This window comes from Callithrix jacchus, chromosome 2, assembly GCF_049354715.1.
Source record: "Callithrix jacchus isolate 240 chromosome 2, calJac240_pri, whole genome shotgun sequence".
Classification (NCBI taxonomy): domain Eukaryota; kingdom Metazoa; phylum Chordata; class Mammalia; order Primates; family Cebidae; genus Callithrix; species Callithrix jacchus.
In genome coordinates, this window is record NC_133503.1 from 176,622,798 (window position 1) to 176,637,474 (window position 14,677).

Consider the following 14,677-nt stretch of genomic DNA (forward strand, 5'->3'; position numbering starts at 1 on the left):
AATTTGATTCCCACACTTAAGTATACACCCAATACTTTCTCTCTCTCTCTCTCTCTGTGTGTGTGTGTGTGAGTGTGTGTGTGTGTGTGTGTGTGCCTACTCAATTGATCATTGATACTGGTAAGTTCACATCTGAATGGAATGTTCACTGTTTCAGGAAAGCTATTTCAAAGTATGCAGTAACAGCCCGAAAAGAATAACTAAAATATTTTGATTTAACGATATATACTTCAAAAACTTTGCACGAGTTAGTAAGTTTCCTTCTTATAACAAGCCTATTAAATAGGAACTGTTTTATTCCCATTTTATATTAAAGATAAAGAAAAGTTGAGTAGTTTGCCTAAGCTCACACACTTAGCTGATGGAGACTGGGTGAGGAATGGCACCCTCTGACCAGCCCATTGGTGTGAATTTAACATCCATGCTATCCAGCTGTATGAATTTTGCAATAAACATTCACTTTTATAAATCTTTCTTACATTGAAATTTATTATAACATAAATTATAACAATATTATTATTATATAAAATGGTAGTATATACCATTATCTGAAATACTACAACAAAGAGAAAAAAAAAATCCTGGAGGTATATTAACTATGGTTGTGGCTGGGTGACAGTATTATTGTGGATTTACTTTTTGTACTTTTCTGCACTTTCTGTGTCTTCTCTGACAGACATATTTCATGAGGAACAAAACACAAAAATGCTTTTAGCCGTTGTTTTATGGCTTAGTTCAGTCTAGCTAAGATATTAATTACCTTTGATGGCTGCACAGAGGATGTGGCAACTTTTGATACGTTCTGTTGTTTTAAGTAGTTTTATAATGCCAAGAACAAAATGACTTATGTAACCATGCTCTTAATAAATGCTAGTGAAAGGGATAATTTTGCTATAGTAGGTAACTGTGGCCAGCTGTACACTGTTTATTTTCAAGGTGAACCACGTTGTGTAAGCCCAACTTGTCTGGTTGGTGAAAACGTTCTAAGTATAGAAATATTTTGTTTGGGAGTGATTCTCATCAACCAGTTAAGAGACAGTCCTGAGATTATATTTGTAAATATGATAATAACTTGAGTTTTTCTCAAATCATAGCTGCAGTGATTTACTTTCCTGATAATCTTATTAACATTTTTCATGCAGAAACAGAATTTGCAGGCACATCATACTTTGTACGTTTTTTAGATTCTTATAAATATTCTATTAATTATTGTGAACTAATAGTGTGCTATATGACTCCATGAATAAAACATGATTCAGGGTAACTTAAAAGGATAAATTGTGAGGGAATTTTAGTTGACTTTTTCAAAATTAGATGAGTAACACTCATTGTGTTTCAATAAGCTATTTCTACTCAGCATATGTATAAATAATCAAAAAACAATTCTATTCCTTTCTATGAAACATTAAGCTAGAAGTTTTATTGAAAATAATATACTATATGTGTTATTAAATCTGTTTTAGTTTTAACAATTCAAATATTGTGTTATAAATATAAAGATAATTAAGATGGAATAGAATTTGTAGCTTTCAAATTATAATTACAAAAACATCCAAAATATTATTAAATTAGACTAAGCTCAATTTTTCTTTAGCCTAGAAAGTAACTAATGCATTCATAAAATATACTCTACCTTGAGAAATTTAAAGAGTTTGACTAAATGTCTGTCATACATGAAAAATATTTCTTGAATAAGTAGCGTATTCTTTATGTATTATATATACATATCTTTTACTCTTTCATATCATCCTAAGATCTTACAAAGAATCCATAAGCATCAAGCATCATTATGCATATTCCCACACTCATCAGAAGATATTTTATTGTTTAAATTCCCATTATCATGTAAGTTAGGAAGGCCCTGGTTCATACCTCCCTAACAAAAAGGAAATTTTGAACTTTGGCAATAATAGAAAAGGTATGTAAGAATGGAGTTTAAAAATGATTGTTTTTTGCATTCACATTCCTGGAAATAATACGTATTATTAAACACCAATCTTTAGCCATTTTCCAGAAAAGAGAAGAAGTCGGTATTTCATGGCTTTTATTTTTCATTTTTTATAATTGATTTATTCATTCAACTAAAAAAGAATTAAATATTTGCTGTGTAGTAGGCAAAATTGTACATGTTGAAGACAAATCAGGATCCGAAATATGCAAACCTCTTAATGTCGGTTCTTTGGCTGGTAGATTTTTAAAATAGTTTCTACTTTTATATATAGATTAATTTTAAAAATAATATAGTTATGATTTATATATATTAAAAATAGTTTCTAAATTTGTATCTTTTTAAAATCTTTACTTTCATTTAAATATTTAAAAGGCCTACAGAAACCCTTGGTAGAAATATTTCAGCATGTTAAATATATCGTTATGTTAAGAAATTATATATCTATTGTTGTTTTTTTATGAATTCTTATATTAATTTGGGTTTGTAATTTATCAAAACGGCTTTTAACATTTAAGCATTTTGGAAAATCCTTAACTTATTTGTTTTATAAGGTATGAATACTAAAACATACTTTTATTTTCTTCTCTAAATCCCTCTCAAGACTGCTATGTTGGCCAATACATTTACCAATTAAATATTTATTACAGCCTATTTTGTTTTGTTATTGTTGCTGTTATTATTTCGTATATGTTGTTTTATTATGCTTTAGCATATAATTTAAGAACTGTTTTTTAAGGAAGAAAAATCTTTCAGAGTACTTCAGTCTGAAGAATGAATTGGTTCGCTATTGCTGTAAAACAAAGTCTGCTAAATGTCAGTAACTTAAAACGATTCCTAACAATTACATATTAGTCAAAAGATCACATGCAAACCTTTTGAAAATTTCTATTCAGTTCTCGTAGAAGTAGGCAATTAGCTGCGGGTCATGTAAGTGGTTTTGCTGATTTTGTCTGGGTTCCCTTAAGTTTTGTGTTAGCAAGCTGGCTGGTCTAGAATAATCCCAATTGAGACTCCGTATTCTCTTTCACATAATGCTAGACAGAATACTTTCTAGTTTATCTGTATATTTGTAGGAACAAAACAGTAACTGTTTTCCTTTTTTTGGAAACTGAGTTTCAGAAGGTTTGCTATGCAGCAACCACTGCATCAGAAATTGGTCTAGTATGGGATGTTGCCGTAACAAAATATCTAAAATATTTGACATTCTTTTCATAACTTTTAGTGGACAGAAGCTGAAAAATGCAAATTCAGTAGTGAAGGCTGTAAAATGGCAAGGGAAATGTTAACGAAGGATGATAAAAATGGTAACCTCCTAGTCTGTAGCAAAGCAACTGGCATAACTATAACCAGAAAACATGAAAAATGGAAACTTTATGTAATGAACATTTGAGTTTGACTACTGCGATGCCCATGCAAAATATTGAAATGTCAGCTAATTGCTCCTAGCTGTGTCTGATAATTGCAAGAAAGAGATGAGCCAGAAGATGATGGCCAGTTTGTACTTATAATGTAAAAGAAATATAAAGAAGTCAGGTCTTATTAGGTTAGAAAGTAACTTCTCATTTGTAGCTTCTCAATCCTCCCTCAAGGGCAGAAAATATTTCTTAACATTTAATTTGAAAATCACTTAACAGTGCCTTGAGTATATAGTGATAAATCCTCAGTTAGTAATTTTTAAAGAAATTAATGTAATTAGTCCAGACTTCAGTTTTTTTAACTCCAAAGAAAATGGAAGCCTGACTGGATGAGAACTTTTTTTTATGTCTTTTCAAATATCTGAGACATAATTCTAGCTTGTGACTGGAAAGATGTCTTGGCTTTTCATTTTGGCTTTGTCTTTTCTGGAGCTTCATTCATTCACTCATTCATGCACTTTTTCAATAGACATTATTAGGACATTCTAGTATAAAGTGGTCAGGATAGAAAAGCATGTAAAATTCAACAGCTTGCTATTATGCCTAGTGCATTCTAAAAGAGAGAGACAATCATGCTGTAAGAACTCAGACAGAAAATTGAATGTCTAGCTGTGCTTCTGAGTGTCAGAGCAGAGCTAAATCATACATTCAGTGCAATCACTGAATACCCCCAAAGAGGGCCACGGCAAACTAGAATACTGTGTGAGATTTTTATCTTAAACTTTTATTCAACTTTGCCTTAGAATCTATAAATATAAAAATTGACTTTGCTATAAATATAATTTTTTAAATTAAAAAATAATTGCGACCTTTTAAAAGACATAGCAATATGGAAAAACACACAGAAAAAAATAATTTTACTTTGGGAATAAATAAATACGTCATATAGGAAGTAATATCTGTGTTCAATATTGTAGCATGTAGTAAGATGCAAAAAGTAGAACAAAAATATGTGATTTACTATAATTACCATTTTATACATTAGAAAGCTGAAGGAGATAGAGGATAAGCATATCGTTGAAGAAAATAGAATAAAAGGTAGCGTCTGGATTTAAACTGGCAGTAAGATTCAGGAAACTTCTCAAGAGATTAAGCTAAACTTTTTTTTTTAATTGATCAACATAGTATATTTTTCCTGTATGCAATAAAAACCTACTGAAGATTTGAGCTGGGATAGAATGCAATTAGATTTGCATTTAGAGCAGCTGAAAAATAAGAAAATCAATGAGAATAATTATGCAAAGTTAAAGAAAACAAACATGAGAATTTGTGTTTTCAAAGACAGATTTCACATCATTTTCTTCTTCTTTTTTTTTTTTTCTTTTTTAGAGCCTGTCAATTTGGGCAGTAAACGAAGATTTCTAGTCACAGACTTATATGAGACAGGTACAGACTAGCAGTTCTCCCCAAATGGTGAAACACAAGAGGAGAAAAAGTTATGAAGAACAGAAGGGCTCAGTTTTGCAGATGTTCTGTTTGAAGACTAAAAGTACTAGACCCTAATCAAAGGTTAAAAAAAAAATGCAGAGACCTCGGTTTGGCATGCATGACCACTTTGGCTCTAGCAGCATTTCGTGGTATGTAAGAGGTAAAATGAGAGGCCACCTGAAACCACAATGTCTACACTTTAAAAGGCAGGGTGAACCAGAAGTAAATATATTTCCTTTCAAAATCTCAAGCATTGTGTTTAGATTAAAATGATGATCTATTGTTAGGACACAAAGTAATAACATAATAAAATAATTCTCTTAGAAGAGATAAAAAGAGCCTAGACATCCAATATTGTTTTTCCAAAAATAAATTTAATCCATAATGTCCAGCATCCAACCAAAATAATGCGGACCATTAGATGACATGCCAACATAAATAGAAAACAAAAGAAACAATAAACAATAGGAGAATTCAACAGGAAAATTATTATATTTGTCAGACACATGCTATAAAGCAATCATGCTTTTATTTAGAGTGAGATAGAAGCATGAAATATAAAATTTTGGCAGAAAACTGGAAACTATACAAATTGAAAAAGGCTTTAAAAAATTAGAAAGAAAATATGCATCATTGGGATATTACTTAAAATTTAAGGAAAATTAAAAGAACCAACATTGTAATTTGTGTGTCATCTTTGTGGAGCAGGTAAGTTAATCTTCACTGTACATTGAAAATTTTATTATATGTGCGTCAAAGCAAGCACAAGAGAAGCATCTAAACAATAGAGAGAAACTCAAAAAGCAAACAGACTAATTTTATAGAAACAAATCACTGAAAGCTGATTTTTCAACAGTAACAATGGAAGCTGAAGAGTTAAATATCTTCTGTTTGTTGATGTAACATAACAGCCAATTAAAAATTTTAAACTCACTAAATTTCTTTAACACTGACATAAAATAAAGACATTTTTTTGACTAGTGAAATAGAGTTCGTGTCATTGCACTTACACAGTGCTGGGATTTTCTTTGAGGAAAGTTTTTGATAAAAATTTTAATTTATGTTACATATGGGGTAATTTTTAAATTATTTTTTCTTGTATCTATTTTGGTAAATTGTAATTTTCAACTAATTTGTAAATTTTATCTGAATTTTCAAATTTATTGGCAAAAATTTATTTATAATATCCCTCAATGTTTTTTCATTAACTGTAAAATCTATGTGGATATCTCCTATTTTGTTCAGGATATTGATAATTAGTTTTCTCTTTGGTTTCTACATCAATCTTGAGAGATTTTGTCATATAATTTTACAGCAGCCAAATTTTGCTTTACTGATATTCTCTATAGAATATTTGTTTTCTATATCAATGCTTCTCATTTAATTTTTTTCTGCTTTCTACTTTTGTTTAAACTTATTTCTGACTTTTAAAGTTATAAGCTTACATTATTTATATTCAAACTTCACTTTTTTCTAACATTGGCACTTGAAGTCACAAATTTCTATTACCTATTTATTTAAAATAAAGATATTATTAGGTGCATAAAAAGTGTAGTATATCTGCTTGAAGTGACCATTTTGTAATTATAAAATATTTCTTTTTAGTTTTGTTTACATTTATTTTCTGAAGAACCTCTTTGTCTTTCTGAAATAAAGCCATGCCAGTTGGTTTGTATATATTCACTTTGAACCTACAGCATTGCCTTATTTAATATTTATTCTTCATCCAGCATATTTATTTTTAATTTCGTCTGATGACCTACTATATTTTGGTTGAAGTAGTACTGAATATATTTATGTTTAATTCAATTATTTATATAATTTTGTTTAGGTCTGCTATTTTATTACTTGCTTTCTCTATTTTCTGTTTTCTTCCTCTGTGATTGATGCTGCTGTTTTTAGGTGTTTTGTTCCTCAGTCCTATCATTTTTTTATTTCTCTTTCTGCATTAGTCAGGTTTTAGTTATTCAATTTTCTCCTTTACTAACGTTTGTTATAATTTTTAGTATCACCATATCTAGCAAATACCCTGTAAATTACCAAAAGTATCTGTATCGAATTTATTTATCTTCAATTTATTTTCTTATCATATTAAAAAACATGATAAACTATTTCCATTTATTTCTCAGTATTGCTATTTTGCCATTTTACTTCTAAACATATTATAAATCCCACAAGATATTGCTATTTTATTTTATTTATTTATTTATTAATTTTGAGATGGAGTCTCACGTCTAGCTCTGTCACCCAGGCTGGATGGCAGTGCTCACTGCAAACTCCGCCTCCCACTTATCATTGTGAAGACATTATTCTATTATTTGGCATATTCCATAGTTTCTGTTAAAGTTAGTCATTCTTGCTGTTTTCTCTAGCTTCTTTTAAGGATTTTCTCATTATGTTTGATTTTTGTTAGTACTATAATATTTATTTTGTGTGCAATTGTGGTTGATGTGTTTTCACCCTGTGTCCCCACCCAAATCTCATCTGGAATTGTAATCCCCGTGTGTGGAGGAGGAAAGTGTTTGGATTTCAGGGGCAATTTCCCCTATATAGTTTCCTAATAGTGAGTGAATTCTCAGGAGATCTGATGCTTTTAGAAATGGTAGTTTTTCCTGTGTACACACAGGCTCTCTTTCTCGCCTGGGACTTATAAGACATGCCTGCTTCCTCTTCCCCCATTATTGTAAGTTTCCTGAGGCCTCCCTAGCCATGTGGAATTGTGAGTCAATTAAATATCTTTCCTTATAAATTACCCAGTCTTGTGAAGATCTTTAAAACACTGTGAGAACAAATATTTATTTGTTTGTGAGATATGCCGAGTCTCTCAAATCTGTCGATCTAAAAAAATCAAATATGGAACTCTCTTGACCATTATTTCTCAAAATAATGCTCTGTCTCCTTATCTTTGCTTCTCTGGAAATCAAATTACAAGTAGATTAGATTTACTTCTTTTCTTTCTTTCTTTTTTACTGTTGCATAGTTTTCCATTTTTGATTCTGTATTTTCCATTCTTTTTCAATTTATTTTGCACATTACTGGACTCAGCAGTTTCTTTTAGCATTTCTCTATTTCAATTTACTATTTTTATTTTCTTTACCAAGTTTGTTTTCTCCAAATGTAATGTAATATATAATGAATATTAAAATTAACAATGATTAAAGTTTGCATAAAATAAACATATTTCTACATTGCTTTTAAAAATATATTTCTAAGCCAACAAGGATAAAATGACTCTAATTTCAGAATTAGATACATAAACTGTGTAAGCACTTGTGGTAAACACATGTGAGACACCCCAAGGACTCCCGAAAATATTTGGAATTAGTTTTTGGGGGCTTGAGTTTTGCATTACACAGGTATGGACAAGAGCTGTTGTAACATGAATTATTATAATTAGGTGACTACCTAGGTAGGTAAGACCAAGAAAAACTCAAGTTCTAGACATAAAAGATGTGACAATGAAGAGGCCTAGGAGTGAGCAGGTATAAATCAGCTCAAAAAGAACTCAGTGAAAAAAACAAAATGAAACAATCAAACAAAAACAAATTGTGATCTCTTATTGGAGATTATGGTGAATTCTTGTTCTTTTTTTCGGTTAAATTGGCTGCCTCAAGGAAAATTATATGCTAAAGTTTTGTTTTTTTTCATTTAAAAAAAAATCACTTTAAATTCTGGGATACATATACAGAACGTGTGGGTTTGTCACATAGGTATATATGTGCCATGGTGGTTTGCCATACCTATCAACTCATCATCTTTTTGATGCAACTACCTAGTACATGTAGGTTTTAAGGCCTGTACGCATTAGGTATTTGTCCTAATCCTCTCCCTCCCCTGGTCCCCCACTCCCCAACAGGCCCTCATGTGTGATGTTCCCCTCCTTGTGTCCTTGAGTTCTCATTGTTCAGCTCCCACTTGTGAGTGAGAACATCATTGTTTTATTTTCAGTTCCTGAGTCAGTTTGCTGAGAATAATATCTTCCATCTTCATCCATGTCACTGCAAAGGTCATGAATTCATGCTTTTTTATGGCTATATAGTATTCCAGGGTGTATATTTGCCACATTTTCTTTTTTTTTTTTTTTAGTTTTACTTTAAGTTCTGGGGTACATGTGCAGATCTTGCAGGATTGTTACATAGATAAACACATGCCATGGTGGTTTGCTGCCTCCATCCCGGGAGTTATCTCTCCATAACTCCTCATGCCCCAACAGACTTCAGTGTGTGATGTTCCCCTCCCTATGTCCATGTATTCTCATTTTTAAATATCCACTTAGAGTGAGAACATGCGGTGTTTGGTTTTCTGGTTTTTTGCTGGTATGCTGATGATGATAGTGTCCAGATTCTTCCATGTCCCTGCAAATGGCATGAACTCATCCTTTTTTATGGCTGCATAGTATTCCATTGTGTATATGTACCACATTTTCTTTATCCAGTCTATCATTGATGGGCATTTGGGTTGGTTCCAAGTCTTTGCTATTGTAAACAGTGCTGCAGTGAACATACATGTGCATATTTCTTTATAATAGATTGATTTATAATCTTTTGGGTACCCAGTAATGGGACTGCTGGGTCAAATGGAATTCCTATTTCTAGATCCTTGAGGAATCTCCACACTGTCTTCCACTATAGCTGAACTAATTTACACTCCCAGCAACAGTGTAAAAGTGTTCCTATTTCTCCACATTCTGTCCAGCATCTGTTGTCTCCAGATTTTTTAATGATTGCCTTTCTAACTGGCATGAGGTGGTATCTCAATGTGGTTTCAATTTGTATTTCTCTAAGAATGAGTGATGATGAGCATTTTATTCATATGTTTGTTGGCTGCATAAATGTCTTCTTTTGAAAAATGTCTGTTCATATCTTTTACCCACTTTTTGATGAGATTGTTTTTTTCTTGTATATTCATTTTAGTTTTTTGTAGATTCTGGATATTAGCCCTTTGTCAGATGGGTAGCTTGCAAAATTGTTTCCCCATTCTGTTGGTTGGTGGTTCACTCTAATGATTATTTCTTTGCTGTGCAGAAGCTCTTAAGTTTAATAAAATCCCATTTGTCTATTTTGGTTTTTGTTGACATTGCTTTTGGTGTTTTAGTCATGAAGTCCTTGCCTATGCCTATGTCCTGAATGGGAAAACAAGCAATGGGGAAAGGATTCCCTGTTTAATAAATGGCATTGCGAAAGCTGGCTAGCCACGTGCAGAAAGCTGAAACTGGACACCTTCCTTACACCTTACACAAAAATTAACGCCAGATGTATTACAGTTTTAAACATAAGACCTAACACCATAAAAACTCCAGAAGAAAACCAAGTATGTTTTTATATCCACCAATAATTAACTTTTGTTTTTGAAATATATATTGTACTCCTTTTTTGATATATTCCATCTTATCATTGATTTTGTTCATCTTTTCTCTCTTTTTTTTGGTTAATTGTAATGTCCAGATGATCTCTGGGTTGCTTTATGTTTATTATTTTATCTTTTTATTATCAATCTCTTTATTCTGATCTTCTGTATACATTACAAATTATTAATTTAGATAGTTGAAAATATATTTTAGGAGCCTTTCTATAAAGAACTTAGACTTATTTTTTTACTGGCAGATAGTTAAATTACTGGCAATTGTCATTAATTCTACCGATGCCTTGTTATAGTTATTTTTTGAAGGGAACATGAAAGGTTTTTTATATGATTGGTTTGTTTGTGGTTTATTTGCTTTCTTAACCCCTAAAAGAAACTAGCATTTACTTCTAGGGTATGACTCTAATTCACCCTCAGGTGGGTGTCTGGGATGCTTGAGGAATCTCTGTTCTAAGACCAACCCCCTACTATATTTCACTCTCTGTGCAATTGCTAAAATCTACTCAGGTGCATTCCTACCAGCAGCTGCTCTCTAGCAGTCTCTTTTTTAAAGTGGTTATGATTTTTTTATTTGCCCATGTTTCATGAGCTTTATGACACTGGATTCAGAGAACATGAATTAATTTTTCTTTTTATTTTTTACATTTACACCTAAAACATGTTTTTCTCATTTAAAACATTAAGTTATCAGTATATATTCTTTTCATTTATTTTGTTAACTTTATTATCAAATGTATAACTTCAAAACAGGACATAAAGTTGTCCCGTTTGTGCTGCTGTAACAAAATACCTGAGATTGGATACTTTATAAAAAACAGAAGTTTCTTTTAACACAAAATAAATATTGATAACTTATAAATATTGATATAAGTTAAGTTCTTATATTACTTATACATATTTATGTAGTAAGTAGGTATAAGTTCTTATATATAATATATAGTATAAGTTCTTATATTATTTACACATATTTATGTATAATGTTATAAATATTGATAAGATAATATACTGATAACATATTACTTATACATTTTATGTATTACTTATACATTACTTATACATTTATGTATAAGTAATTTACATAATTATTTATACATTTTATGTATAAGTAATATGTTATACATTTTATGTATAAGTAATATAAGAAGTTGTAAACTTTTCAATTTTCCAAAGTAAATATATATTGAATGTATACTAACTATTACACCATATTATTAAATAAACCTTTTGGAAACAACTGAATAATAAACACTTTTTCATTGTTTATCTCAGTGTTACAAACAAACTAAATCAGGACATTCTATGGTAGATATAAAGAATAGTACACTGTTTACTGCTATAACAAAGAAGGAGATATTTAAAAATAGTAGAAAAAATATTTAAATTAATTATAATATCAAAATATTTAAAAGAAGTATTCACTGTAAACAATAATAGTTGAAGATAAAACTTATTACATATATTATCAAGATATTGTTGGACCATTTAATAACTGCTGCATTAATTTAAGAGTAGCCATTTCAGTTTTTAACCTTATAAACTGAATTCTTAATGCAAAATATAGGTAAATATGTTTTCATGGAAATTATCTAGAAATTGTATAACAGATTTTTTAAAAAATAGGATAAAGTTGTTCTTCATTCAATGTATAAACTCTACATGTATAATTAAATTAGAACAGAGTTTAGTAAAAATCAGTGTCAAATTATTTAAACATCAAGAGTATTATTTTTTAAATTTCACTTCAAATTAAGGCAAAATTAAAATAATGCCATAATATTTTTTAGAAATTAGTTTCTTATTTACTGTTTCCATAAGCATAGATTTGTCGGACATCAATTTGTAACATGAATACATTAAGTGTTTCTTTCTACCTCTAGAAATTAAAGAGAAAATAATGTAGATACATTATACTAATAAAGTTAAATTAATTCAGTAGTTGAATTTTAAAGAATATTACAAGGTGATTAAAATTCAAAATGAGATAAATTATGTTAACATACAAGATATAAGTGCAATGCATGAATACGATAGAATATTGATAATACCAAAAGAAACAGGAAGAAAGGAAGATCATTATTTATAACACTATAAAGTTATAATGGGCTCAAATATATAATCAAAAAATAATACTGTAATCAGTTATTGTGGAATTAAATGTCAGTGAAAACCATTAAATTGTAGCTTAATTTTTCTAGCTCATAATTCAAAACATGACCATTTTGCATATTAAGCCTACATGAATACCACTATAGTTATTGGTTTGAAAATTTTATGTTGCTACTAAATAGATTTTATATTAAATTCCCTACATATTATGACTTCAAAAAACTAATCTTCTACCACAAAATATACTCAATTTTCTAAGATTCATAGAAACTGAAAGGCAAAAGGTACTTTTAAAGTCATTTTTGACTAATTTTACAAATAAAGGAATAAAAAATCCACACAAAATATTTGATCAACATATATTGTTACTTGTTTATAAAGATAACCTGATTTCTGCTTTTCTCCCTGTACTAAGAAAAGGAAAGGACTCACTTGTTATGCTGATGCTCTCCATTGAGGCTTCGCTTGTAAAAGTTTTAGAATTTTTGGTCCTGATTTCCTCCCCCCAAAATAGAAAGCAATAGAGATAAACCTTCATTGCCTTGAAATCCACACAAGAATGGCTAATCTAGTGAAAGTGCCAGCCTATGATTCGGTATCTACCCTCTTATAATGTTATTTAATTATAACTCCTATGTGAACAGGGCTAGTCCTTAGTTTTTCTTCCATGAGAAAGCCTAGATGGAGACCGTTAGTGTTGGATGCAGCCATCCACAGAAAGCAAACCATACAGTCACTACTGACACAGAAAGATTACCAAGGAGTCCTGTTGGTGCTGCTCTAACAAAATACCTGAGACTAGATAATTTATTAAAAAACGGAAGTTTGTCTTCTCACAGTTCTGGAGGCTGGAAAGTTCAAAATCAAGGCGCCGGCATGTTTGGTTGTCTGGTGAAGGCTGCTCTCTGATTCTGAGATGGTTGGCTGCTGCGTTCTTTGTAGGGGAAGGGCACTGTGTCCTCACAAAGCAGAAATAGAAGGACAAGAAAACTGAGTGCAAAATGAAGCCTCTTTCATAAGAACCTTCCCATTCACAAGGGTGGAGCTCCCAGGATGGGATTGTCTTAAAGAACCCACTTCTTAATACTATATCACATTAGCATTAAGTTTCAGCGATTGAATTTTTGAGGAAACATTTTCAAAGCATAAAACAAGGCTATTCACACATAAATCAGTCATAAATTGTTTCTAGAAATAAAACAAACTAAATGAATCCTGTAAGATCTTGTGCTAAAAATCGCCTAGAGAGTCTTAATAAAATATTGCCTGTATCCATTTAAACGCATGACTGAATTAAAAAATAAGAAATATATTGAAGTTCAATTTTAAAATTATTTAAAAACATAGTGCTAAGTGTGAGTGAACATGCCTATTCCTGTTACAATAATAGAAGCATCTAAGGTTTCATGCCTAAAGGAATTCATCAGATGAGGCCATGATCCTATATAAGAAAGGTGAAGTTTAAAAATAAGTGCCACCAAAAGCCAAACATACATTTACAAGTACCACAGAGAGATTACAAAGGTGTTTGGATTTTTGTTTGTTTGCTTTTATTTTGTGTGGATGTCTGTGTGTGTGTGTGTGTGTGTGTTTTTCCTCCCTGTCTAGTCCCTAGCTTAAAAAGTTTGGGTAGGGCCAAGATGAAAAACAAAAATTGAACAAAAACTTCAAGCGAATTTAGGGGTTTATCTATGTTTAAGCAAATTTAGTGCTTTACATTCATACTGTATCTTTGATTCACCATCTTTGACCTAGAATATAATGTGTTTGAATTAATAATGTCTCTGGTTCACGTAGTAGAAAAAGAAAAAAAACAGAACAGACAAACATAAACAGACAATGTCCCATACCGTTTCAAAAATTTATTTTTTTAGGATCTGTTTCTAGAGAATTACCATGTTTCTTTGAGGATTTAGTAACATTTTGCTTTTTCACACTTCCAGTATTATTACACTGATTTCTTCATAACTGAAGAAACAGTCACTTCTTATTTTTTGATTTACTTTCATTGGGGCAGGACATTCTTTTTCAGATGTGACTAGGACATATGTTGACTGAGGTCATTTGACTTTGCTTTTCAGTGCTTCAGCAGAGAATACTTCGTGTGGTTTCCTTGATTATAAATAGCCTTAGGGTGGTAGCATTCTCACATGTCAGTTGTAGTAGTTGTGTACTGGGCAGGTGAGTGGGCTTACAGTCTTCTGGGTAGCTGGGATGGTGTGGGTGATGGCAGTAGCAGAGACCAGAGGTAGTGAGAAGCTTGTCTTTTTCCCAAACCCTGTGCGCTTGTGTCAGAAGATGTGATGAACTGTATAGGTTGACTTTCAGGTTGACTTCTAGGTAGCACTTGCAGGTGACAGCCAACTGCAGCAGTGGCAGTAGCATTTATGCTTGACCTTTGTTAACCAGGAGGGGT

At 31.1% G+C, this 14,677-nt stretch overlaps 1 long non-coding RNA gene across 1 annotated transcript in view; it reads right to left on the bottom strand.

Annotated features, from left to right (window-relative positions):
- LOC144581516 (uncharacterized) overlaps positions 1 to 13,283 on the bottom strand; it is a 31,017-nt gene extending 17,734 nt beyond the window's left edge. The window contains exon 1 of the long non-coding RNA XR_013532408.1: positions 13,099 to 13,283. This is a non-coding gene — a long non-coding RNA (uncharacterized LOC144581516). The remainder of the gene's footprint in view (positions 1 to 13,098) is intronic.
- Between the last annotated feature and the right edge of the window lie 1,394 nt (positions 13,284 to 14,677).